A 25259-nucleotide genomic window follows, 5' to 3' on the forward strand; every position below is an offset into this window, starting at 1 on the left:
TTAATGAGATGTACAATAAAAAGGTTTAGTGAATTTTAAATTTATCTTCACCTTAGGGTATAGAATAATGATTATTTGAATTACCATTATAGTAGTTGCATCTTTCCATCTTGATTTGCTCAGATAATTATGGAATAGTCAATTATAAAAGTCTTTTTGGCTCTTTTGTATATTAATCCAGGAGACATGAGGCCAGAATAATAGTACAGCTCCAGGGCCCTCAGAGGTAGGCCAAATGGGTAGAGCATTTTCCCTTCAACCAAGCTAGATTTAATACTCAGCACTCAATATATACCCTTGAGCCCACCAAAAGTAATTTCTGAGCATTACTGGTGTGGCCCTAAAGCAAAACAAAGCAAACCAAGAGACATTTTTTTCTGCAAATAATGAAAATTATAATGAGTTAAATATGGATATAATTTCAGAACACATGTTTTCAAAATGTTCACTGTGCAAGAGAAATTTTACATTTGAATACATATGAATTATTGACTAAGACTATATAAAATATATATTGTATGTATATTAACATACATATATAAATAAATACATACATAGATTATATATATAGAAAAAATATATAATACATATTTGGTTTTTGAGCACAGCCAGAAATTCTCTTGGCTCTACACTCGGGAGTTTCTGGGGGTGGTGATCAGGGAGCTATGATATGGTGTGATATGGGATATCAGTTATTGAATCTGGTTTGACCACATACAAGGCAAACACCCTACCTGCTTTGCTATCATTTTGACCCTGAAATTGACACTATTATGAATAAATATACTCTATAAATATCTTTATAAATAATTTAACTACTTTTGTTTGTTTGTTTTTGTTTTTTGTTTTTTTGGGCCACACCTATTTGATGCTCCAGGGTTACTCCTGGCTAAGCGCTCAGAAATTGCCCCTGGCTTGGGGGGACCATATGGGATGCCAAGGGATCGAACTGCGGTCCTTCCTTGGCTAGGGCTTGCAAGGTAGACACCTTACCTCTAGTGCCACCTCTCCAGCCCCTTAACTACTTCTTTATTTTTATTCAATGCACACTCTGGAATGTATTAAAGTAATTTTAAGATCAAGGTAAAATTGTGCCTCAAATTAGTACATTCAATAATGGTTTCCTGGAATTCTTGAAATATTGAATTAGTTTTTCTTTGTACATTGTAATTCACAGATATAATGATCATAAAAATACAAAAGAAGAGACTGAGAGATAGTACAGTATAAAAGTTGCTAGTCTTGCATATGAATAACTCATGTTCTGTCCTCTGCACTGTATGTATTCTTCCCCCCAAACACTGTCAGAAGTGATCCCTGAGAATAGAGCCAAGAATAAGCCATAAGGAGTCCTCAACCTCCCCCAACTCAAAATAAATAATAAATAATGAATAAATACATAATTGAAACTAAAGAATATTTCTATTTACTAGCCTTTCAATCTCAGGCTCCCATTTGTTTTCCTAGAGGGAATATGTTCCAGATAAAAAATGACCATGCATGAGGCAAAAGAATATTTGCCTATTATTCTGGAAATTTTTTTTTGTTGTTGTTGTTGGATCATGCTGGCATAGTTACTCCTGGCTTTAAACTCAGAAAACACTCCTGTTAGGCTCGGGGGACCATATGGGATGCCGGCAATTAAACCTGGTTATGTCTCAGGTCAGCTGCATGCAAGGCAAATACCATATTGATGTGCAAACTCTCCGGCCCCAATTCTGGGAACTATAAATAAAAATCTGGCTTAGAATTAGCTAAAAATAACGTAATCATTTTCCTTCTCTTATACAACAAATGTATAGTTAAATTTACTTTCTATATACAGGTTAGTTCCTTGATCACAATCACTGATAAACTTTCTTTAGAATTCAGACATTTAAAAATAATCAATCAAAAAAATCAATAATCAATAATCCTATAAACCTTAATGCTCTATCCTTCCACAGAATATGGAGATATGCTTCCTTACACATGATAGTTCAGCCAGAAAATAAATATACTTGAATTGTGTGTTATGACTCACCAAATGTGATAGACTGAAGATTATTTAATCAAAGGCACTTACAAGTTTAGTTTTACCACATATGTAGAATCATTTTGGTGACATGAAGCATCTTGGAGAACTAAGTATTTATAGTTTTATCCTATAAAACGTTATTTCTCAGTCTTAAGTACATGATCTGCGTGCCAATAATATTGGAAAAATCTTTTTTTAATGTTATTTTATAGCCATCTGGATATTTTGGGGGCTATAATGGTCATCTATGGGGGTTTTGTTGTTGTTTTTTTGCTTAATATGCTGCATCCCATCTCCTCCAATCTTTAATAGAAAGAATTGTGTTTTTCTGTTTGGGGGTCACGTCTGGCAGTGCTCAGGAGGCTATTCTTGCCTCAGCTTTCATGGGTTGCTCTTAGCAGTGCTCAGGGAGTCTACGGTGCTGTGTTATTCCAGGGGAAGGATCCCTTCAGAAAAAACTGGCAAGTGGAGGGCAGTGTACTAAAAGTAAGTGAGTGATCATGAGACCACATGTCAAACCACTATGGATCTCCTTCCTGAAACCTGAAATGCAGATGGGATTGGGTCAAGAACTTAACTATGGTCAAGGAACTAAAAGTCTGGGGGTGATAGAGGCTGGATTGAGTGTCTATGCTGGCTTTTGCCTTCTTGCTTTTAGGATATCTGAGGGCAAGTGAAATACTGTAAGGGATTTGATTTCCCATTTCTCATCAACATCATATCAGAGCCTGAACACTGAGCTCTCACATATGAAGAAAGCACATGCTGCAGCCTTTTGAGCCTGTTGCTCGCCTGCATTCTTGTTTTAGGAAGACATTCAGAAAGGACTTCTGGAAAAGCATCCTCAAGTGATTTAATTGCCCCTAAAAATGTTACCCCATTATTGATTCCCTAGGAAGTCCCTTACCTGCGTATTCCTCTCTTAGAAAATTAGATATTTTTAATCTTGCCCAAAACTGTATTTACATGAGGTTCTATGGTGGTTCCTCAAGTACCACTAATCCTGAACTTCTACTGCAGGAAATTCTTTCTTCAGGGCTGCAGGAATTCTGAGAAATTGTACATTGACTTTTGAAAATACATAAATTCCCACATGCCTCATCATGTGATAGGTGGTTGTTTATATAGTGGGGGAGTATCTTTTGCAGTATCAGTGCAGCTATAATAAGCCCCTCATCTACCATACATTCTGTGTATAGGGGAGACTGTGCCTTGGCGCATCCCAACAGACATATTCATCCTCCCAAATGCATGACAGGACCCACAGACACTCCCCAAGGATAGCATAACAAAATGGGGGATACTGGTCAGTATCCAGTTGTGGTGACTATACCTAGATAAAGGGAAAGAACAAGGAGGTTCAAGAGGAAGACAGACACTGGGATTCTCTGCAAGCATCTTTCCAATCTGACTCTTTCACTCACATCCCTACTTTTCCACTCTACCAAGAGGCATTACTTCCTCCTCTCAGCTTTAGGAGCCCCTGGGGTATGGTGGCTGCCCTCTCAGTGTTTCTCCCATTTTCTGCTGCTGTCTCATCATGGGACAAGATGCAATTCCAGGAAGGGCATCATTTCTCATGGTGTCTTTCCAATGGGGACCAGCAGTTTTCTTTCCCATGAGGGAGCATCTTTATGCTCTCCCTCTGCACCCACACATTCACACACACAGTCACATCTACTCTCCAATTTTATGTTGGTCAGCTCACACCATCTGTATCTGGGGCCATCTGCATCCTTGGTTCTCTACCAGAAAAGGCAGAGGCGTAGGATGTCTCTCCACGTTCCCCTAAAGGCAGAGATCACCGTAGTCTTCCTCAGAAAGAAGAGGAGGCACCAGATTTTGGTTATCAAGAAGTTCCAGGGACTATCGTGGCTCTCTGAGCTGTTTCATCTCCCATCTTCCCTGCCTCCCTCCACACAGTGACAGGAAAGCCAGCACAGGAAGACAATTTCTTTATTGAGCATTATGACATCTTCTTCTCCTCCTCCTTGTCCTCCTCCTCCCAGATATCCTGCTCCCCTCTCCCTCATAGCCTCTGGTCAAAGATGTCACAGTACCCCAAATGTCCCAGTCCTTTACACCCCAGCTCTATGGTGACCCCAAGCCCTGAATTGATGCAGGAGAAGGAGAATAGTTACCCAGTCATGAGGTGCCTCCATGTCTTCTCTTCCTCTCTTCTATCAGAAAAATGATCCTTTCTGCAGGGAGGAGGATGCATATCAGGTGGCGGAAGCAGAGCTTCTTTCCAGGGGTCCAGGGGTGACCCCAGCCAGATAAGCCCCCTAGTATCACCCAGCCAACAGTCACCCACAGAGGAGACTGTTTCTGGCAAAGGCCTATCCGGCCATCTTCAGGGTCCCCAAACCTGCCCAGGAAGCCTCGAGGACAGTTCTCTCAGGGTACCCGTCATTCATTGTCAGAAGAATGTGGTCAAGTTGAGGCACAGTTACGGCCCCCCATTCCCCACTGGAGGACAGTAGCCACTGCCCAGATCACACTTAATGCCCAGGGATGGCTCAGTTGGGCTCCCCAAGGACCCTCAGGATCTACCTTTCCTCCCACCGGCCGCTCCTCTCTGGGACAGTGTCTACACTGACATCCTCAGAGTTCATGTCCTGGGACTTAATGGCAGAAGAGGAAGGTTTCCTTGGAGGGCTCAGAAAATGGCTCCTTACCCCAGGTGTTCAACCTTTTCTCCATGCTGCCCTCCATTGCTGAGAAGAAAGAGTGGGGTGGGGCCTCATAGCTACTCAGAGAAGACTCATCAGAGCAGCATAGGAACACTTCAGTGAACTCAGGGTTAGGTTTCTTCCTGTATTACTTACAAAGATACTCAAACCTCTTGATTTTCTTCAGAGTGAGGCCCGGACTCTTGGTGTCAGTGGAGCTCTGACAAGGAAACTCCTAGGACTAGGTCCTAATCCATGTACTTCCTCAAGGAGAACGCTGGTCCTTTCTGCTGAGAGGATCTCAGAAACTTCTCCACTGTCCAGAGCAGCTCAACAAAATTGACCCCCCACACGCATCTGTGGCTTGTGTTCTGCAGAGCTGAGACTCCAAAGAAGCAGCCAATTCTCTAGCAGCACTGCATGTAGGGGTTTTCTCTCATACCCAGCCACAACACCCAAATAATCTCTGCACTTAAGGTGAAGTTGGCTCTCCTTAAACCTTTATCTCTGCCCCTTAGTCTGTGAGGGAAGTAATATTCTATTCTGCTTTCAGACTCCCAATCTCTGTGTTTCTCTGGTGTCTCCATCTTAGACACTGGCTTATTACTAAATCCCCAGGAACTCCCCCTGTAGCCTTCCCCAAGCAATAAAAATGGCAAGGACTTCCAAGCTAGTAGGGGAAAAAATATCTCAGAAATCATCAGTGGAAATCTCAGTAATGTTGCCTAAAGCAAATGAGCCTGGAACCCATAGGCCCTGTTTATATAGACTTGTGACATCAGCAGCCACTGAAGTCACAATTGGCCATAGGGTGAGGAAGGTAGAGCATGGTCATAGATCCCTCATGCAGACCCTCTCCCTTAGAAGCCTGAAAGAGTCTTCTGATTCACCAAGGTTCCTCTGCCCTACCTGCCTCCTATTTCCAGCCCTTTCCTCTAGTTACCTGGCCCAATGCCTTGTTCTTCCAAGAAGTCAGAGATCACCTGAGCCCTCTGAATTCTTTGATACCTCACAGGTGCTTCCAGTTTTCTGTCTAGTAAGCCTAAGAGATTTCCTTGCATTTCAGCAGACTTTACCAATGGACCATATTTGTGATCAGATCCTTCTTCCTATGATAGATCTTTATTGCCTCACAAGTAAACTCAGGTTTAGATGAACAAATCTTTCACACTGGTTTGTGGGAGAATAAATGTCCATTTAAATTTGGGGTTTGATCAACTTTTACCATTCATCATAGTGCTGAGATAATTGGCATCTCTTGACATAAAACTCAAGTAATTATAAAATGAAGGTAAGTCATCAAACCTCAGACCATGTTGCTGAGAGGTGCTTATGTCTCATTTCTGAAGTTGCACAAGCTTAATCTGCACAATGACTTTTTGGGCACCATATCCTTTAGCAACCCATTTTATACTTTTCTAAAAATAAATATGCCCCCTTCTGTTTTCTTTTTATTTGAACCAGACTTCTTACTAAACCTCGTAAACAATGTCAGCAGCAACACTGAGTCTCTAAAGTGATACAAATATCTACCTTGATTTGGGAGGCAAGAAGGAAGACTCCACACAGTGGGATGTAAACAATATATTTTGCTCCTGGCTAAGTATGTGGGGAATTTTAAAATTGGGACTGGCAGGTTCAGAGTCTGCTGAAGACTAGCCCCTGAATTACTGGTATAAAGCAGTTGAGGAGAGATGGATTTCACCCCACTGGTGCAAGCCTCTGGGATCTCAGGGATTTGAGAGAGCACAAACTTCCCTCTCAGGACTCCCTGTCCCATGAGTTAGGCTCTATCTCCTGCTCAAAGGTTCTGTTTCAAATGCCAGTACACTGGGCCCTCTTCTGGCTTTCTCCCCTTTATGACCACAGAAGGAGTCACTGTTGTTGAGCAATTCCCCTTTACACATCTCCCTTTCCAAAGTGGAACCCAGAGGTTATTGTGGTGTCCTGTGCTAGACTCCTCAGAAAAATAATTTTTTAATCTCAAATGGCAATCATTAATCCTTTAATTAGTTTGTGGTTCTTGTGTATTCTGCTGTCTGACTTCTTTTTCTTATGCCATTGACTTTTATTTTATATATATTTTATTTATTTATTTATTTATTTATTTATTTTATATATATTTCATTTTGTAATAGCTGAATTTCAAAATACTTAAACATCATAGTGGTTCCTGAATTAGAGAGTACAGGTTTATAAAGTTAAAATAAGGCAATGTGTTTATATATGTGTGAAGAGAAAAGTAATTCAAATGTACACTGAAATTTTGAGTCCTCATATAAGGGTAGTAAGAATCATGTGAAAAAGCTAAAAATACCTAACATCAAATGTTTAATAAAATATTGAATTTTTTATTGTTGTTTTGGTTTGGGAGCCACAAATAATTGTTCTTAGGGCTTATTCCTGACTCTGTCCTCTGGAATTATTACTTCTAGCAGAGCACAGGGATCTTTAATCAGTATCAAGGATTAAACTTGGATCAGTCACTTAAAAAACAATTGCCTTACCTATAAGTATTTGTCCCTTAGAGCAGGAATCTCAAACTCAATTTACCTGGGGGCCGCAGGAGGCAAAGTCAGGGTGATCCTTGAGTGCAAAGTCAGTAGTAAGCCTTGAACATTGGGGGGGTGTGACCCAAACAACTAAAACAAAACAAAACAAAAAATGATTCCTCTAGGGCAGGGCCACAAAATGTTGTATGGAGGGCCGGGAATGGCCTGTAGGCCGAGAGTTTGAGACCCCTGCCTTAGAGTATTGGATTTTATTAATCAGTGTACAAGTAATTTCATATTTATATATCTCTCAGTGATAATTTATGTACAACTGTCTTAAATAATAATTATTTTTATGTATTAGCATTTCAAGTGATTTGATTATATGTAGATTATTTGTGAATATGAAAGAAAGTTTTTTGGCTTGTTTGTTTTGTTTACCCAGCAGAGTCAGGAATTTATTCTGGCTCTGAGCTCAGAAATTATGTCTAGCTGTCTTGAGGGACCTTATGGTGCCAAGGATGAATGCAGATCAGGTACATGCACTACCTGCTATGCTATGGCTCTACCCCCTATAAGGCATTTTTAAATAGGTTAATTTGAATAAATCTATACATTTTATATCATAGCTGATGATATACTGGCAGATGTCAAAATAATTTATTATAAATCTAAGTGAAAATATTTACGTATAAGTCATATAGATCTTTTACCAAACAGCTCTTAATAGTGCCTCTAGCAGTGTAAATTATTCCTATTTGTATAACCCATAGCTAATTTAGGACAAAAAACTTAATTTCTACATTCATACATATTGAGACAGATTATGTACTATTTCTATAATGTTATTACATTTTATTTCTTCTAGTTTGCAAATCATTCTTCTTTAGATTTTTTTTATTGAATATTGATTAAGGAAGACATAAAGAAGAAGTGGAACTACTCTTTCAAAATTTGAAAAATTTTAATAATAAAATTCCTACTTTTAATAATACAAATCTTATGGATATTATTAAGTGAAAATGATAATGCTTTTTTTTTTTTGGTTTTGGGGTCATACCTGGCAGCGCTCAGGGGTTACTCCTGGCTCTACAGTCAGAAATCACTCCTGGCAGGCTCGGGGGACCATATGGGATGCCGGGATTTGAACCACTGTCCTTCTGTAGGCAAGGCAAAGAAAAGCCTTACCTCCATGCTATATTTCCAGCCCCTATAATGCATTTTTAATGTACTTGGGATCTTTATAAAGATTTAAAGCTCTTCAATAGTTCCATTATATGTAGGGAATTGCTACAAATTTTAAAAGTTGCCTGATATTTATAATTTTATATTTAGATATTTGAAAAATATTTGTTTATACATATGCTTATTGCCAATACTTTAAAGAAAATTAGGAAATGATGTATCAGATGTGACAAACCATTTGCCCATTTTTTTAAATTTTTAACAGCCACTTAAATTAGGTGAAAAAATACCAAACCCAGCATATTGGAATAAATGCAATTCATTAAGCATAATATTTTTAAAGAACCTTTAATAAATCTTGCCTTGTATGGCAAAACCTTCATGAAACAAGGATAGATAAAACAGTGCTTTATTTTGATAAACATTTAGAAATGATTTTGGAACTAAATATTCACAGTTTGTGTATAGTATAAATAATGATGCAATATTATATTTGTAAAAAACTTTCACCGATGAGATGTCAAAGTAATTTGAGGCTTAGAAGCATGATTTTGAAACATATTGAAGAGGAGCTGCACACCTTCTTCCTATTAGCATTTATATTGAGAACCCAACAGAGTTTGGCTAACACCGGCCTGAACACAGATTACAACTTTGTTGGTTTCCATAGAGTCACATAAGAATATATCATGTTGTCTTGGAAACTAAACTGTCTATCAACACAGTTTTGTTCCATTTAAAATGTGAAAACAGTTATGAGTCTTTTCTTGAATATGGATTCATGCATACTGCACTTTTATATAACTATTACTTGTTAACATGACATGCCAATTAAGATAGAATATAAAAAATTTTATTCATAGAATGTTGATCTACATGCATGTAATTGTAAGAATTTTTTTGGATTCCTTTCTTTTGAATGTTATTGTTTAAGTGTTAAACATTTATGGTTTCAATGAAGATATAACATATTTCACCTATTTTAAGAAATTTTCATTGCAATAAAAATTTCTTGATTCATTAAGTTATGTTTAAATTTATTGGCTAAAATTATTCTAATAATAGTTAACTAGTGCAAGGCAAGCACCCTACCCAATTTGTTATCTATCTGGCCTCCAGAAAAAGGAGAAATTTGGAAAATTATGAAGACAAATTCCCTATGATATTTTACACAATTATCTATTATAACACAAATAAATGAATTCATGTTGTCCTTTATTTTTTTTGCTTTTATTATGGTTTTTTTTTGGGGGGGTCACACCCAGCAGCACACGGGGGTTACTCCTGGCTCTGAGCATAGAAATCGCTCTTGGCTGGTTCTGGGGACCATATTGGATGCCAAGATTTGAACTACTGTCAGTCCAGGGTTGGCTGTGTACAAGGAAAATCTCTACTGCCCTGTCTTTTTTCATTTATATGCATGATCTCAAATGCTCATGCCTAGAATTTGAGATACCATGATTTGATGCTAAAATACTCAGTTTTCCCCATAGCACTGGCCTCCTTTTAAATCTCTGGTTCCAGTTTTTCTGTCATCTTGGTCATTGAAAATAGTTCTCACTCTGTTCACTCTACTTTTATTTATGTGATATTCATTTATAATGTTAGAAAGCATTAATCATTTAACTCTGACCAATAAATTCTATTCACCACTGAACTTTGGGGGAACTTCTTTATGTAATATTTTATTTGGTATATGCCATCATAAGTAGGTGAAAATTTTTAAGCAATTTATGCATAGACATATAAAGAACTTAGGGTATTTAAATTTAGTCATGCATTGTGCAATGGTATGTGAGGCAATATCACACAAATTATGTTCACCATAATAATTTAGGACATACCCTAAAGCCTAACTCTTTAGTAGACCATATCAACAATTTTTGTGTAAATAAAATTGATGACATTCACACAATTATAAAATCACCTATTCTATTCCCATATTTCTAAAAAATACCATAACATAAAATAATGTTCTACTATAAAAATACCAATATTGCTGTTTGTGTTCAATAAGTGAAACAGAAAAATAAAAGGTATCACATGATCTCAAGTAAAACCTAAAAAATAACTTATGTTTATGAGTATGTAAAATTTATTTTTTATAAGTAAAACCTAAAAAATAACTTATGTAGGCTGAAAATAGCTTAGCAGATATGTATAAATAAAATGCAAGAGAACTGGAGGCTGGAGAGATAGCATGGAGATGGGGCATTTGCCTTGCATGGTGAAGGACGGTGATTCAAATCACGGTATCCCATATGTCCCCCAGCCTGCTAGGAGAGATTTCTGAGCATAGAGCCAGGAGTATCCTCTGAACTCTGCTGGGTGTGATCCAAAACAAAAAAATAATTCAAGAGAATTGAAAATTCAGTCCTCAATGATTTTATATTACACATATGAAAATCACAAGAATATAGATCTTAAAGTCTGAAGCCTTTTGATTTTGAGTATTTAGTAAAAGGTTTGTTAGCTTTCCTTTCATTTCTTAAGAGAAAGAGTTTATTATTCAGATAGCATGGGGTTTTATAAATGAACATTGCTATTTGTGTGTAAAGGATTTACATTAATTTTATTATATTGCTTTATTATAATCTTAATACCTTAAGGTCTAATTTTATATGTAGTATTTAAATAACTCTCATAGGCTAACTAATTAAATTATAATATTACATGGACATTTAACAGGTATCCATAATATAATATAGCCCAAATCAATTAATTGAATTCTTTACCTGTTTCCTTATTAATAGTCTTGCCTATTATCAGACACAAACTCTTTATTGGATCCTTCCTGAAACACATAAGGATAAAAAATAACTTACCATTATTATTCTCAATTTCTCCTAAACCTAGAATTGCTTGGGAGTGTTCACTTCCTGACACCTTTGTCAGATCATGCACATTCTTCTTCAAATATGCATATCACAATAGCTCTTAAGGAAGCCTCCTTATATCCCTGGAACTGTACTCAACATGCTTCTCCATGTTCTGCATGAATGTCAGTGAATGTCAGATGTCTTATCCTTGTTGACCTCCACTAATCAAAATTTTATCTCAATTCAATTTAAGCAATCTTTTTCATTCCACATCAATGTAATAAATTGGAAAGTATTTTTAGCTCAGGAAATTATAGGACTCAGCCACAGTCTATTTTCTCACTTCTTTATAATGCTTATTCTCCAAGGTTCAAAGACAATTGTGTTGGACTTCTAATTATTTTTGAGAAAGGCATATTCCATTACAAGTTATGCTAATATGTCCAAAACATAATAACCCTTGTGATTTATAATTGAAGAAAGCATTTAAATTTCATGATTTAATTTTCTTATCTTGAGTTTGGATAATAACATATCTCTTATTGTCTTTGTCTCAAGTTCAATCAGGTAAACTGACATTTCCTTACTTTATTTTATTTTCCCTTAGTTTTTTCCTTTTCTTCAAACTGCCAAACACATAGGGAGAGTTTCCTAATGTCATTTCAATTATAATATGAAACTAAGTGCATAGGTTTGTTTGAGTTATTTTTAAAATGTCTTCATTAGACTGTCCTAAATAGTTGAATTACTTATGTCCTATATGCTTGTCCAAAGCTGTCTATGCAACTATCTACCTCTTCCATCATAACTAAAGCTAATTATAAAATTTTGGAATTTTAAAATAGTTGAAATACTTTATTATAATTTAAGTAATGCAGTTACAACAGTATTGAAGTTTATGTACAATGTTTTTGCACTCCAATCTCACTGAAGTGCCCTTGAGCCACTAACACTGGCTTTAATTAACTTTAATATTTTTTGTATGTTTGTTTGTTTGCCCCCCTTTGCCCCCCCTTTTTTTGCCCCCCCCATATGTTTGTTTTAATCACACTCAGCAATGCTCAATGGTGTATACTGGCTCCGTGTTCAGAGATAATTTCTGTTGGTGCTCAGGGAAAGATAAATCATCCTGGGTATTGAACTTGGGTTGGGTTGGCATCACAAAAGACCAGTGTTCTACCCCCTGTACTATCTGCCTGATCTCACTTTTTAGTTTTTTAGAAGTCACAGTCAATGATACTAAAAGTTTACCATGGTCACACAACACAATGCTCACAGGACTCTGTATTACTAGAATTGGGATTCAACATCTTATATTTTATAAATATCCATTATGGCACTCGTTTCACCATGACATTATATTTCATTTTGAGTTGAATATTACAATCTAAGTCAATCTCATTTATTTTTATAAGTTTTCTAAGTCATTTGATAAATTCAATACAAAATTATCTAATTTTTCAATATCTGAGAATTTCTTTTACTTTGTAATATTAATTATTCAACATAAATCATTTTCTGTAAAATAAAAATAAAAAAAATATCCTCGTGTTGTGGGGATAGTGCCCCAAGCACTGTGTTTCTAGCCCTTTATGCCGACAGGTCTGATGAAGGAGGGTAATGGAGGAGAAATAATACACAGCAGCCAGAAAAAGTATTCATTCGAGTCAGCTCTCTCTGCCATGTGCTGACTATGCTATGTGCTTTTTCTCCCCTATGCTACCTTTGCCATGTGCTTTCTCTTTCTAGCACAAAGCCAGGCTCCTTTCTTTATTATCCAGAACCCCACTGACCAAGGTGGAGGGAGGTCCTACAATCCAGGTGGGCTCTTACAAACCTAAAGAAGAAGTTAGGAAAAAAGGAAGTTGGGGGAATGGTAACATTTCTACCTATTCTGTTTTAAACAAAACAAAAAATGAGAAAAGCTACAAAACTTTTCTTCTACTTTTCTCCACTAGAAACCTCAGATCAGAACTCAAAGCATCAAGTTTAAATTGTATATATCATTCTCAAAACAATCAGCCTTTTCCATATCATATATATATATATATATATATATATATATATATATATATATATAACAATTATTTCATAGATTTCTCTGGACACAAACTTTAGAACCTTTTTATAATTTGATCTCTGAAATTTAATCATAATGTGAGTAATTATCCTATTTGGATAGATAAATCCATTTATTATTCTAGAATATCCAAATATCCAAGTTTGGGGATTTGATTTCACTTCATCTAAAAGAAAATTTTACCTTGACTTAGGGGTACTTAAATTTATTTACTATTTATATTTATGTTCTAATCTCAAGAAAAACTGAAAAATTTTCTTTACAGGACCATGAAATAGTAAATATCTCCAACATTTTATATATATGTATATATATATCTTTGATACATCATAGTTTTATGATATTATGAAAGTTTTTTATTTTAATTTTTTTTTTTTTGGTTTTTGGATCACACCCATAGCCTGGCTCTATGCTCAGAAATCACTCCTGGCAGGCTCGTGAGACCATATATTACATATATTTATATTGTCATATTCATTTATTACAACCTTTACTCGAATTCTCAATATCCTTATCTATGTGGTTGATCTCTAATAAAAAATCTCTTTTTGTGTTTGGTTCCATAATGGATAATTTCAACTTCTGCATTAGTCACTTGGTGTAACCTCTCAAATTTTAATGCCAAATGTGGCAACAAAAATCAGCACTATCTTAACCATGCCAGTAGGTCACAATTTTATAAATAATATATAGTCGTTTTGTTAAATATTGTCAAATGTCCTCCCCAAAATTTCTAACTATTGGATTGCAAACAAAAATATGTATCTCAGATGTTTCACTTTTTATGGACAAATTCATTGCACTTTAAAACTAATGAAAGCATTTAAGCTGATTTAATACAATGATGTTACGTTACAATGGGATTAAAAAATTTGCTGCTTGAGGGTGGTATAATGTTGACAAAATCATAGTTAAATGGTTCTGACAATTTTCATTGAAAAATAAAAATTTCATTGAATGAAAATTACTGATATAAAAGTTATAAAATCTAATGTTTTTGTATAACTGATAAAAGGTGTGCATTTATATTATTGACTATACATACCTCATAGTAAGAGGACATATCATTTTGTTAAGCCCCCAAAATTAAAAGTGGCAGCAAGAAATCTAATCCTAGGTTTAAAATATCTGAATATTATTGTTGGGGGGTATTTACAACACTGGTGTAAGAATTGTATAGAACCATCTAATTATAACTGTTTATATGATACCTCAATTGAAAAAAATTAAAAACCAGTTGAAAAAAATTTTATAGCACACTTTTAAGTAACTGAGTTTTTTTATAATTATCACACAATCTTTATTATTTAAATATCTGGGTATAATGTAATTTAAAGTTTTTTAAAGAAGTAACTGAGTTTTATTTTATAATTGTCACACATTTTCTATTAATTAAATATTTGAATATAATGTAATTTAAAGTGTTTTTTAAAGAAGTAACTACATACTAAAAAGGTAATAAAAACTTTTCCTATATGCATAAAAAGTAGATTTTATTTAAGACTTGCATATCATGCTATATATTTTATAACTTAGGCTATATATTATGAAACTCTATTAATTTAAATAATACCTGATCAGAGTCTAGTGTTCTATTTTCCATATATAGTTATAGACTCAAAGAAAGATGAGACAATCTTGGAGTTTAATCAGTGTAGTCTGTGCTTCAAAATAAGCCTGCATGTCCGATTTTCCTGCCTGAATGCTTCAGCTCATGCAGTACAAGCTGTCTTTTGCTATATGTTACTATTAGTGAATGAAATATTGATGTTGTTTGGTATACTCATTACTGTAGCCGACAACTCAGATTTATTTCATGATCTGCATGTAATTTAGTTTAGGAAACACACAAATCTGATTTATTTAGTTATTTGGAACCAGAAATGCCTTCAAAAGGATTTCTTTTTTTTTTTTCCTTGCAGACAATGTAAGAAGCATCACCTTCTCATTCTTCTGTATAAACAATGTATATGTTACTCTATATTTTGCACTTTTTTAGGCCAGGCTTTGAGCTTTACAAGGTGAAAAGTACACAGCAAATGTGATTTATGTACTAGGCTATTTATGATTAAAATTTCTGGCCTGTAAAAAATGATCAATGGGCTTAGTACATGCAAAGCATGCCTTGCATACAGGAAGTCTATACAGAGTTCTATTCTGTAACCTCAACACTTGAAGTGCCTATAGGAGCAACACCAGTGCTGTCTCAAAACAAAATCAAAAGCAAACAAAATTTTGACAAGGACTTGCTTAACAAGTAGAAATTACTATGTGAATTTTTTTCTATATCTGGATTACTTACTAAAAGTGAATAAATATTTGCATTTCTAATTGGTCATTTAAAATATTGTTTTGGGCCAGAGCAATAACATAGAGGTGAGGGCATTTGCCTTGCACAAGGCCAACTTGGGTATGGTCCATACATTCCATATGATCCCAGGACTGTTAGCAGTAATTTCTGAGGGCAAAGCCAGAAGTACCCCTAAGTGCTGTCAGGTGAGTCCTAAAATTAAAAAAATTGTAATAAATATATGTTTTATATATATTACTGACTTTCCAGTAATAAAGCAAAATAAAATAATTATTTATGAGTATATAAAGACTGTCTACATGTAAAATCATCTAACAGAAAAATAGGATAAAAATAATGGGAATAGAGATTCCAAAACTATAAAATATTCGAAAGCAAAAGAGAATGACATTTTAATGTTAATGGTATAAATGTATCAATATATCATAAAATATGTATAAAATATATTTCACATAAATATGTATATAAGTAAAGACTTACATAACATAATTTTTATTATCTCCTTTGTTCTATTTTTTAGATTTGAACTTTGCTGGATTCACACAGACAAATCTCTATGTAGCATCTTTACTTTCTACTCTGTTAAATTATTACTCACTTGAATGAGTAACTTTCTTAAGCATATATCATTTCTGAGTTTGTAAGATACTTAGGCATAACTTTTAAAGAAAGTATATTCAAACATTTCCTACACCCTTACTTCTTAACTCTCTTTACTAAAGTGTTACCTTAATTTTCCATTTTTTTTCTGATTCTTTTTTCTTTTTGTTTTTTTTGTTTTGTTTTGTTTTGTTTTTGGGTCACACCTGGCGGTGCTCAGGGGTTACTCCTGGCTGTCTGCTAAGAAATAGCTCCTGGCAGGCACGGGGGACCATATGGGACACCGGGATTCGAATCAACCACCTTTGGTCCTGGATCGGCTGCTTGCAAGGCAAACGCCACTGTGCTATCTCTCCGGGCTCTTTTTTCTGATTCTTGAAGGCAAGGAAGATGTGGACTTTTCATTTGTTTTAGTTACTCTGTGCTGAAAGTTGCCAGCTGTGACTCAAAGACAATATAAGGAATGTTTACTCTATACTACATTCACTTCTAAGTTTTTTAGCCTCATGAAATGTGCCTGCATGTATATACATAACAATGCAATAAAATATATTTATTTTTTGCTTTTTTATATTTTGTATCATATATTTGCTTTATGAGAGATACTTATGTAATATGTACTTTATTCTATCATAGAAATAACACAACATTAAAATACAACATCCTAAACAATAGAGATGAATTTTGAAAGGACCAGCCCATGATATGAACTTTATCACAAAGATTGTTGGACACAGAGATATTACACCAACTATCATGGCTATGATAGTGAGTGGAGGACGGAGGTGGGGGGCATTGTTGGCTGGAAGGTCTCATTGGTGAAATGAAGTGTACTTTTCATGACTAAACCCAACTACAAACATGTTTGTAACCATGGTGCTTAAATAAACATATTAAAATAAAAACACGTTTTATTCTAAACTTTAAAAGGATTGTCTGAATCTATCCCTTCTACTATTCTTATAATGTGCTCCATTCTTTCATTTGTTCATAGTAAATGAATGATACTGACTTTCCAGTTCTCTTTTAAATATATTTTGTTTTATTACTTTTGTAATGCGTTTTCACTGACAATTGTTCATTACCATCAAATTATCTTATAATGTAATGAAAATATTTAATTAAAAAGCTAATAAAATAAGTGACATTATGAGGCAATATAGAAAACAGATATTCATAAATCCATACAATTATACATGATTGAATAAATTTATAATTTAAAGAATATTGAGAAAAATAAAAACCTCTCATTTAGAGCCACTTTAAATAATGTAGGCAGGGGCCAGGCGGTGGCGCTACAGGTAAGGTGCGTGCCTTGCCTGCGCTAGCCTTGAACGGACCGCGGTTCGATCCCCAGGTGTCCCATATGGTCCCCCAAGCCAGGAGCGACTTCTGAGCGCATAGCCAGGAGTAACCCCTGAGCGTTACCGGGTGTGGCCCAAAAACCAAAAAAAAAAAAAAAAATAATGTAGGCAGATATTCTATTACTAATGTGACATAGCTCACTATACCTAAGAGGTATTGGCTTGGCAAAGTGATTTTCAAGGCATGGGGATTGAAGAGGTAAAGGAAGTTGAAAAGTAGGGAGGAACTATAGTGAAAAAGGAGAAAATGAGTGGAAAACATACTGATTAAGTGATTAAAATAAGTTGAAAACTTTAAATCCTGTTTTATGATTAACAATTTAACACAACCTGAAACGCTATCTGAAAGTTATTTTGAGTATAAAATGCTCTGATAAACCAGATACAAAAAAAAAAAAATCTAAGGGTAAAACATTGCCACCATTTGAGAAGAAAAAAAAACATTATAAATCTAGACACTTATAATTTAACATTGTAATTTGTTGGAAACTAAAGATTAATAGAGACAGATAGAGGAGAAGGTCAGGATGGGTTACTCCTGGTATGTTTCAACCTAGAATGCTGTCACTAAGGGAAATGTTGTCAAGTTATTTATAGGGGTTATTTGACTGGAAACTCCACTCTTTCATTAAGAAGTAACTCAACTTGAGAAAGCTTGTTACAAAGATGTCTGTCTCAATGAACTAAGCCAGTAGGATATGTAGCAATTAAGTCTCGATAGATGATGACAATCATTTGAACAAAGAATGTTGTTAGCCTTCTGATGATTACGAGTACTGAGTAATAAATATTGTACACAAAATGGGACTGGGACTTTCAGTCTTTGGGATTGCTATCCTCCTGACCACATGCTTTCTATTTATTTTTATTTATTTTATTTTTTGTTTACTGCTTTGCAGCATCCCTGTTTCAAATCTGTTCACTGGGGCCCGGACCCAGACATCATTTAAAGGAAAGTGAAACATTAATGGAAGCTCTGCTATAGTACTCATAGTACTCTGTGACTGTAAGATAACTACTTTGGATATCAGAGAAATAATTTAAGGGTTGAAGTGCTGCCCATCCATGCAGCCAACCTTGGTTCAATCTCCTCTACCATATCTATGGTCCTAGGAGCACTGTCAGAAATATCCTTTGATATCCAGGTATAAGTCCTGGGTTACACCAGGAATGACCAATAAAAAATTCAACAAAAACTTCAATCAATTATAAGCTATGATATCTCAATTGAAAACAGGTTTTAGAAAATAAACTATTTAGGGATAAATATATAAAAATTGTATGTTTTATAAATCATTTTTCTGAATCAAAAATTATAACTCTGAATCAAAAAGAATAACCTACTAGGATTTCTGGTTATGTATATTTGCTTTATTATTCTAATACTGTGCAAATTTAGAAGCTGGTTAACTTGCATCTATAAAGAGCCAATAGCTATTTATTCAAATAATTAAAATTTCAAGAACATAACATGCTGTAAATGTATAAATTCTTCTGGTATTTTTCCTTTCCTCCCTTTAAAATGGCTATAAATTTATGACAATTGTCATTTTTAATGATATTTCTGTTGGTGAAAACCCATATGGCATTTTACAAAGAAAAAAAAACCTTAATCAATTAAAACTCCAGTGTAAAGATTTTAATCAGTCTCCCTGGACACTTGTCTTCTGTATTTTTAATAAATACATTATGATAAGGACAAATTATATGAGAAACAATAAATTCCAAGTAATGTGACCATTAAAATACATCCCAACTCAAATATATCATTGTTAATTAGGGACAGATGATCATTTCAGTGATATGCTAAAGTTATCCATATTTCATTATTACTAATACTTAAATATTTCTAATAAAGTGACTATATTTTAAGAATGTTTGTATGGTCATCTCTACAAGTTTTTAAAACTAGAAAATGTGAAAATAGTATTAGACATTGTAATGACCCCAAACACTATTTTTCTGCCCGAAGAAAGAGGATCTTAAGCAAGGGTTGCTGCAGAAAATAATCCAAACAAAATATCTGTGGCCAAGTATCAATCTGTGTCATCAAAATGAGAGATAGAGAAAGAGAGAGCGAGAAAAGACGACAGTGAAAGAAAAAAGAGAGAAAGAGAGAGGGCAGCCTGCCAGACTGCAGTTTATATTCAGTACAAAGACCACCCCAAGCATGGAAGTTAGGACAGAAAGCATGACAGAGAAAGAATAAAAGAAAGAGAAAATGAAAAGAGTGAAAGAGAGAAATGAGAGAGAGAGAGAGCTGCCTGCCAGACTGCAGTTTTTATTAAGTACAGAGACCTCTCCCGAGCAGGGAAATAGGGACAGAGGCCTATCAGGAGCCATTTCTGCCTAGGTTTGCTTGCTTGATAAGTGCTAAGTAGGAAAATCTCAGTTCTGAGAAATACCAAGTTGTAAACAAGCAAAAACAAAGAAACTAGGGGATGTTGTAAGTTGTAAGTTGTAAACCAACAGACATTAACAAATAGGAATATTGATATGTGGTTCAGTTATGTTGTATGACTAAACCATTGAGATTAAATATATTCTAAAATATTATATCTTAATTTAAAAATAATTTTAATGAATATATATTTAAAACAACAAATAGTAACTTTGCTATTGTATCTGTAGAACACTTTACTAAATTTATATTCTACTGTATTAATATTATGAAATTTGATTACCAATGTATGTAAATGAGAAAAAAAACTAATATTAATTCTTTATATTCTTTTTTTTTTAGTTTTTTTTTTTTTGTGGGGGGGGGCACACCCGGCGGCGCTCAGTGATTACTCCTGGCTATCTGCTCAGAAATAGCTCCTGGCAGGCACAGGGACCAAATGGAACGTCAGGATTCAAACCAACCACCTTAGATCGTGGATCAGCTGCTTGCATGACAAACACCGCTGTGCTATCTCTCCGGCCCCAAATCATTATTTTCTTAATAGTCAATGTTACCTAACTTAAAAAAAAGAAAGGAAATTTGAACCTTGGGAGCACAAGTTTTTTCTTTACCTATGCAATAATTCTTTCTATTAATTGCTGTCTTTTATCTATTTTACTATCACTTTTATCTATTTTATTGCTACTTGTTCTGTAAAGTGTTTCTATTCATTTCATCTGGTGAATCTCTGGCTTTATGGTATTTATGTTGGTGACTTTACTTTAAAGTTGTAATTTTTGTCTTTTAATATTTTAAAATCTCAACTTTTCTGCTGTAGGCCTTTACCATTTATCAGGAAGTACCAGGAAGATAAAGGTATCTCATTAATTTTATTTCCTCTGAAACCTCAAGCAATTTGTTAGGTATTTAATTGGTTTGGATTTTTTGGGGGGGGGGGCCACACCCGGCAGTGCTCAGGGGTTACTCCTGGCTGTCTGCTCAGAAATAGCTCCTGGCAGGCACGGCGAACCATATGGGACACCGGGATTCGAACCAACCACCTTTGGTTCTGGATCGGCTGCTTGTAAGGCAAACGCCACTGTCCTATCTCTCCAGGCCCGGTTTGGAATTATTGTCTCAAATATTGTTTATAAAATTTTCCAAAGTAGGATTGATGATAACATTCATGGTTTCAGCTCTGATATACTATACTATAAAGTAATTTTAATAATTATTTTCTTGGCAAACACTGTTTTTCAAAACTGCATTTTATGTATAATTTTTTTCAGGTAATCAACACATATAATTATGTTCAGTAGAGAAGCCAGTAATAAAGATCAACTAGATTTACCAAATCATATAAAAATATTTTACTAAAAGAATAAAATAAAGAGGGATGGAGAGATTGTATAATGAATAAGGTGATTGCCTTGCATGTGGTTGTGTTCAATCCTCACTATAACACATGGTCTATTGAATACTGCCTGGAGAAATTCCTGAAGTCAAAGACAAGAGGAAGCTGTGAGAGTATTGGGGTGTGTGAAAAAAAAAAAACAAAATATCTGAATAGAATGAAAAATAAAATAATCATTATTTAGAAATTATGGATATAAGTATAGTATACAGCACATATTTTATGTGTATGTGGCCTTGATTCCAATACTGAAACTCACAATAAAAAATAAATAAAAAAGATAAATTAAACTAAAGCATTTAGTTGGTTTTTTTTGTTATTTCAAAGGGTAAATATATGATCTTTATTATGCTTTTATAAAATTTTTCCTCCGTATCTACTTCTTTATCAATTTTGCTGAGATAAATCTAGAGCACCATATTACATGCTAGTCAGTAATCATTTTAAGATTTTGGTTTCTATAGGAAAATAACATGTTTCCTGTCCTGAGATTATTCTCAGTTCTGCTCAGATGTTCTTCTGTCACTGCCTTGATTCTGGGATAAAACTTGGTTTAACAGTATGCAAGATATATTTCTTAATCCCTATACCACCTAATGTTTTGCTTTGTTTTAAAACATATTGCTGGGTTGAGAGACGTTATAGCAATATTGCTCCTCCTTCACACTCCATTTCAGGCAGAATAGGTACTCTTGTTTGACCTTGTATGACTCTAAACTCAGCTATGGTTGCCCAAATAGCGTAGACCCTCACAATCTACCACTAAACCACTGACCCTTTTAATCTATAATAGCTGGGAGAAGATCTTAGGATATCTGAGCACCATCTACTTTTACTGTACATTTTCCCCAAAGTAAAAAAAAATTAATTAATCCTGCCTTTTTATGCTATATAGTTTTCTTTGACTATCTTGTTTGATTTCCTCAATTAGTGTTTATCAATTCAAGGTTTTAATTTTTTTCTTGTTGAGGGTTTCTTCTGAATACTTTTTTGCTTTCTTTTATGGACAGTACCTGATCAAATCTGGGTTTACTTGTGCAAGGTAGGCAGAAAATTCAATGTACTATCTCTCTAGGCCTGAATGTGTTTTTAAATCAAAAATCATGATGATTTGATCTCCTTGATTATAATTTTATAACATAGGAGATTGGTAGATAACAAGCTTTAAAAATCATTTTTTGGTAACTTTAGTGTGTTATTCATTTCACATAAATTTATATTTATGAATGGAAGTTTCACAAATTAAATTTCTATTTTACATTTATATCTCAATTAGCTAAAAAATAAAAAGATTTACAACTAGATGTGCTTAACAGTACGTGCTTTATGATCTTTTATATTATCTATGGGAATAATTAAAGCACTTTAATTATTTACTGGTAACAGAGAGAGAGATACTCTCTCTGTTACCAGTAAAATTCTCAATCTGCAGTCTCTATCTTTCTCATAATATATATGTATATATGTATGTATATATATATATATATATATATATATATATATATATATATAAAACCAAGAAATTAGGGTGGAAATTAGCTTTGTCCACTCTTTTTTGTTGATGATGGTTTGTGTCATACCTGGATGTGTTCAGAAACTACTTCTGAATTTGCACAGAGGGATGATTTTTTTAGTGTTAAAATGTCAAATATAAAATCCTATATACACAGAAAATTAGTCTTTAATATAGAAGCTGAAAATAGGAAATGGAGTAAAGATAGCTTCTTCAACAAAGTGTGCTGAGAAAACTGATAAGTATGTGTAGAAATGAAAGCTCAATTCAAATCTCACACATTACACAAATATCAAATCCAACTGCACCAAGACTTTGAGTACATCCCACAAACTATAAAGTATGCTAAAGAAAATATAGGCATAACACTTGCTCCATAATTTGAACCTTAAGGTTGTTTTCAATGATCTAATACCACCTGCAAAGGCAACAAAATAAAAGATAAGCAAGTGGTATTATATCAAGCTAAAGAATTTCTGCATGGCAAAAGAGACAAGAACTAAAACTCAAAGATAGCTAATTGAATGGGAAAAATATCCACATCTAATACTTCAGATAACATCTAGTATATAGAAATCACTCACAGAAGTCAACACAAAATTACAAAACATATCAAAGAAGAAAAAACAAATGAATATATACTTTTAGTGGAAGACCTCCTGATAGTAAACATGTAGAAAAATGCTTATCATTACTTCTTAATAGGGAAATACAAATTAAGACAACAATGAGAATAACATCTCATACAAGTAAGAGTAACACATATAAAAATGGTAAAAACAGTTTGTGCTTGTGGAGATGTGATGAAAGGAATTCTTTTTTATTTTTCAGATATAAAAAATTTAGTTTATTTTTTTCTTTATTTAAACATCTTGATTACAAATATGATTGTGATTAAGTTTCAGTCATGTAAAGAACACCCCCTTCACCAGTGCAACATTCCCACCACCAATGTCCCAAATCTCCCTCCATCCCAACCCACCCCCACCTGTACTCCAGACAGGCTTTCCATTTCCCTCATTCATTCACATGATTATGGTAGTTCTCTATGTAGTTATTTCTATAACTGCACTCACCACTCTTTGTGATGAGCTTCATGAAGTGAACTGGAAGTTCCAGCCCTCCTCTCATTGTCTCTGAGGATTGTTGCAAAAATGACTTTTATTTTTCTTAAAACCCATAGATGAGTGAGACTATTCTGTGTGTCTCTCTCTCCCTCTGACTTATTTCACTCAGCATGATAGACTCCATGTACATCCATGTATAAGAAAATTTCATGACTTCATCTCTCCTGACAGCTGCATAATATTCCATTGTGTATATGTACCACAGTTTCTTTAGCCATTCCTCTGTTGAAGGGCATCTTCGTTGTTTCCAGAGCCTGGCTATTGTGAATAGTGTGCAATCAATATAGGTGTGAGGAAGGGTTTTTTTTTAATATAATTTTTATTTTAATCATAGTGGCTTACATATTGTTGACAATAATATTTTAGGTACATATTTACATAAAATCAGGGGGGATTCCCATCACCAAATTGTCCTCCCTACACCTCCGTTTTTGTCCTACCTCCCATTTCCTCTTCCCTCACCCCCAGGGCGGCTAGAATATGTGGTCCCCTCTGTATCTAACCTACTACTTAGTAGTCTTGCACCTGTTTGGTCTTGATGCCTCCCTTATTTCCCCCTATAACTGGAGGCAGGACTAGCTAGTTCAAGTTGCGTGGTTTTGCCTGAAAAAGAGAAAAGAAATAAACTGAGGTAAGAGTCTAATACCCCGAAAATGGGAGGAAGGGGTTTTTGTGTCGTATTCTTATGTTCTTAGGGTATATCCCTAGAAGTGGATTAACTGGGCTGAATGGGAGCTTAATTTCCAGATTTTGGAGGAAACTCCATATCACTTTCCATAGAGGATGGACTAGACGGCATTCCCACCAGCAATGGATAAGTGTTCCTTTCTCTCCACATCCCCACCAGCACTGATTGTTCTCATTCTCTGTGATGTATGCAAATCTCTGTGGTGTGAGATGGTATCTCATCGATGTTTTGATTTGCATCTTCCTGATGATTAGTGATGAGGAGCATTTTTTTTATGTGCCTTTTGGCCATTTGTATTTCTTTTTTATCGAAGTGTCTGTTCATTTCTTCTCCCCAATTTTTGATGGAATTACATTTTTTTTGGTAAAGTTCTATCAGTGCCCTGTATATTTTGGATATTAACCCTTATCTGATGGGTGTTAGGTACATAGTTTCTCCCACATGGTGGGTGGCTCTTGTATCTTGGGCACTATTTTTTTTTTGAGGTACAGAAGCTTCTCAGCTTAATGTATTCCCATCTGTTGATCTCTTTTTCCACTTGTTTGGAAAGTGCAATTTCCTCCTTGAAGATGCCTTTAGTCTCAATGTCATGGA

The sequence above is a fragment of the Suncus etruscus genome, chromosome 13 (assembly GCF_024139225.1).
Source record: "Suncus etruscus isolate mSunEtr1 chromosome 13, mSunEtr1.pri.cur, whole genome shotgun sequence".
Taxonomy (NCBI): domain Eukaryota; kingdom Metazoa; phylum Chordata; class Mammalia; order Eulipotyphla; family Soricidae; genus Suncus; species Suncus etruscus.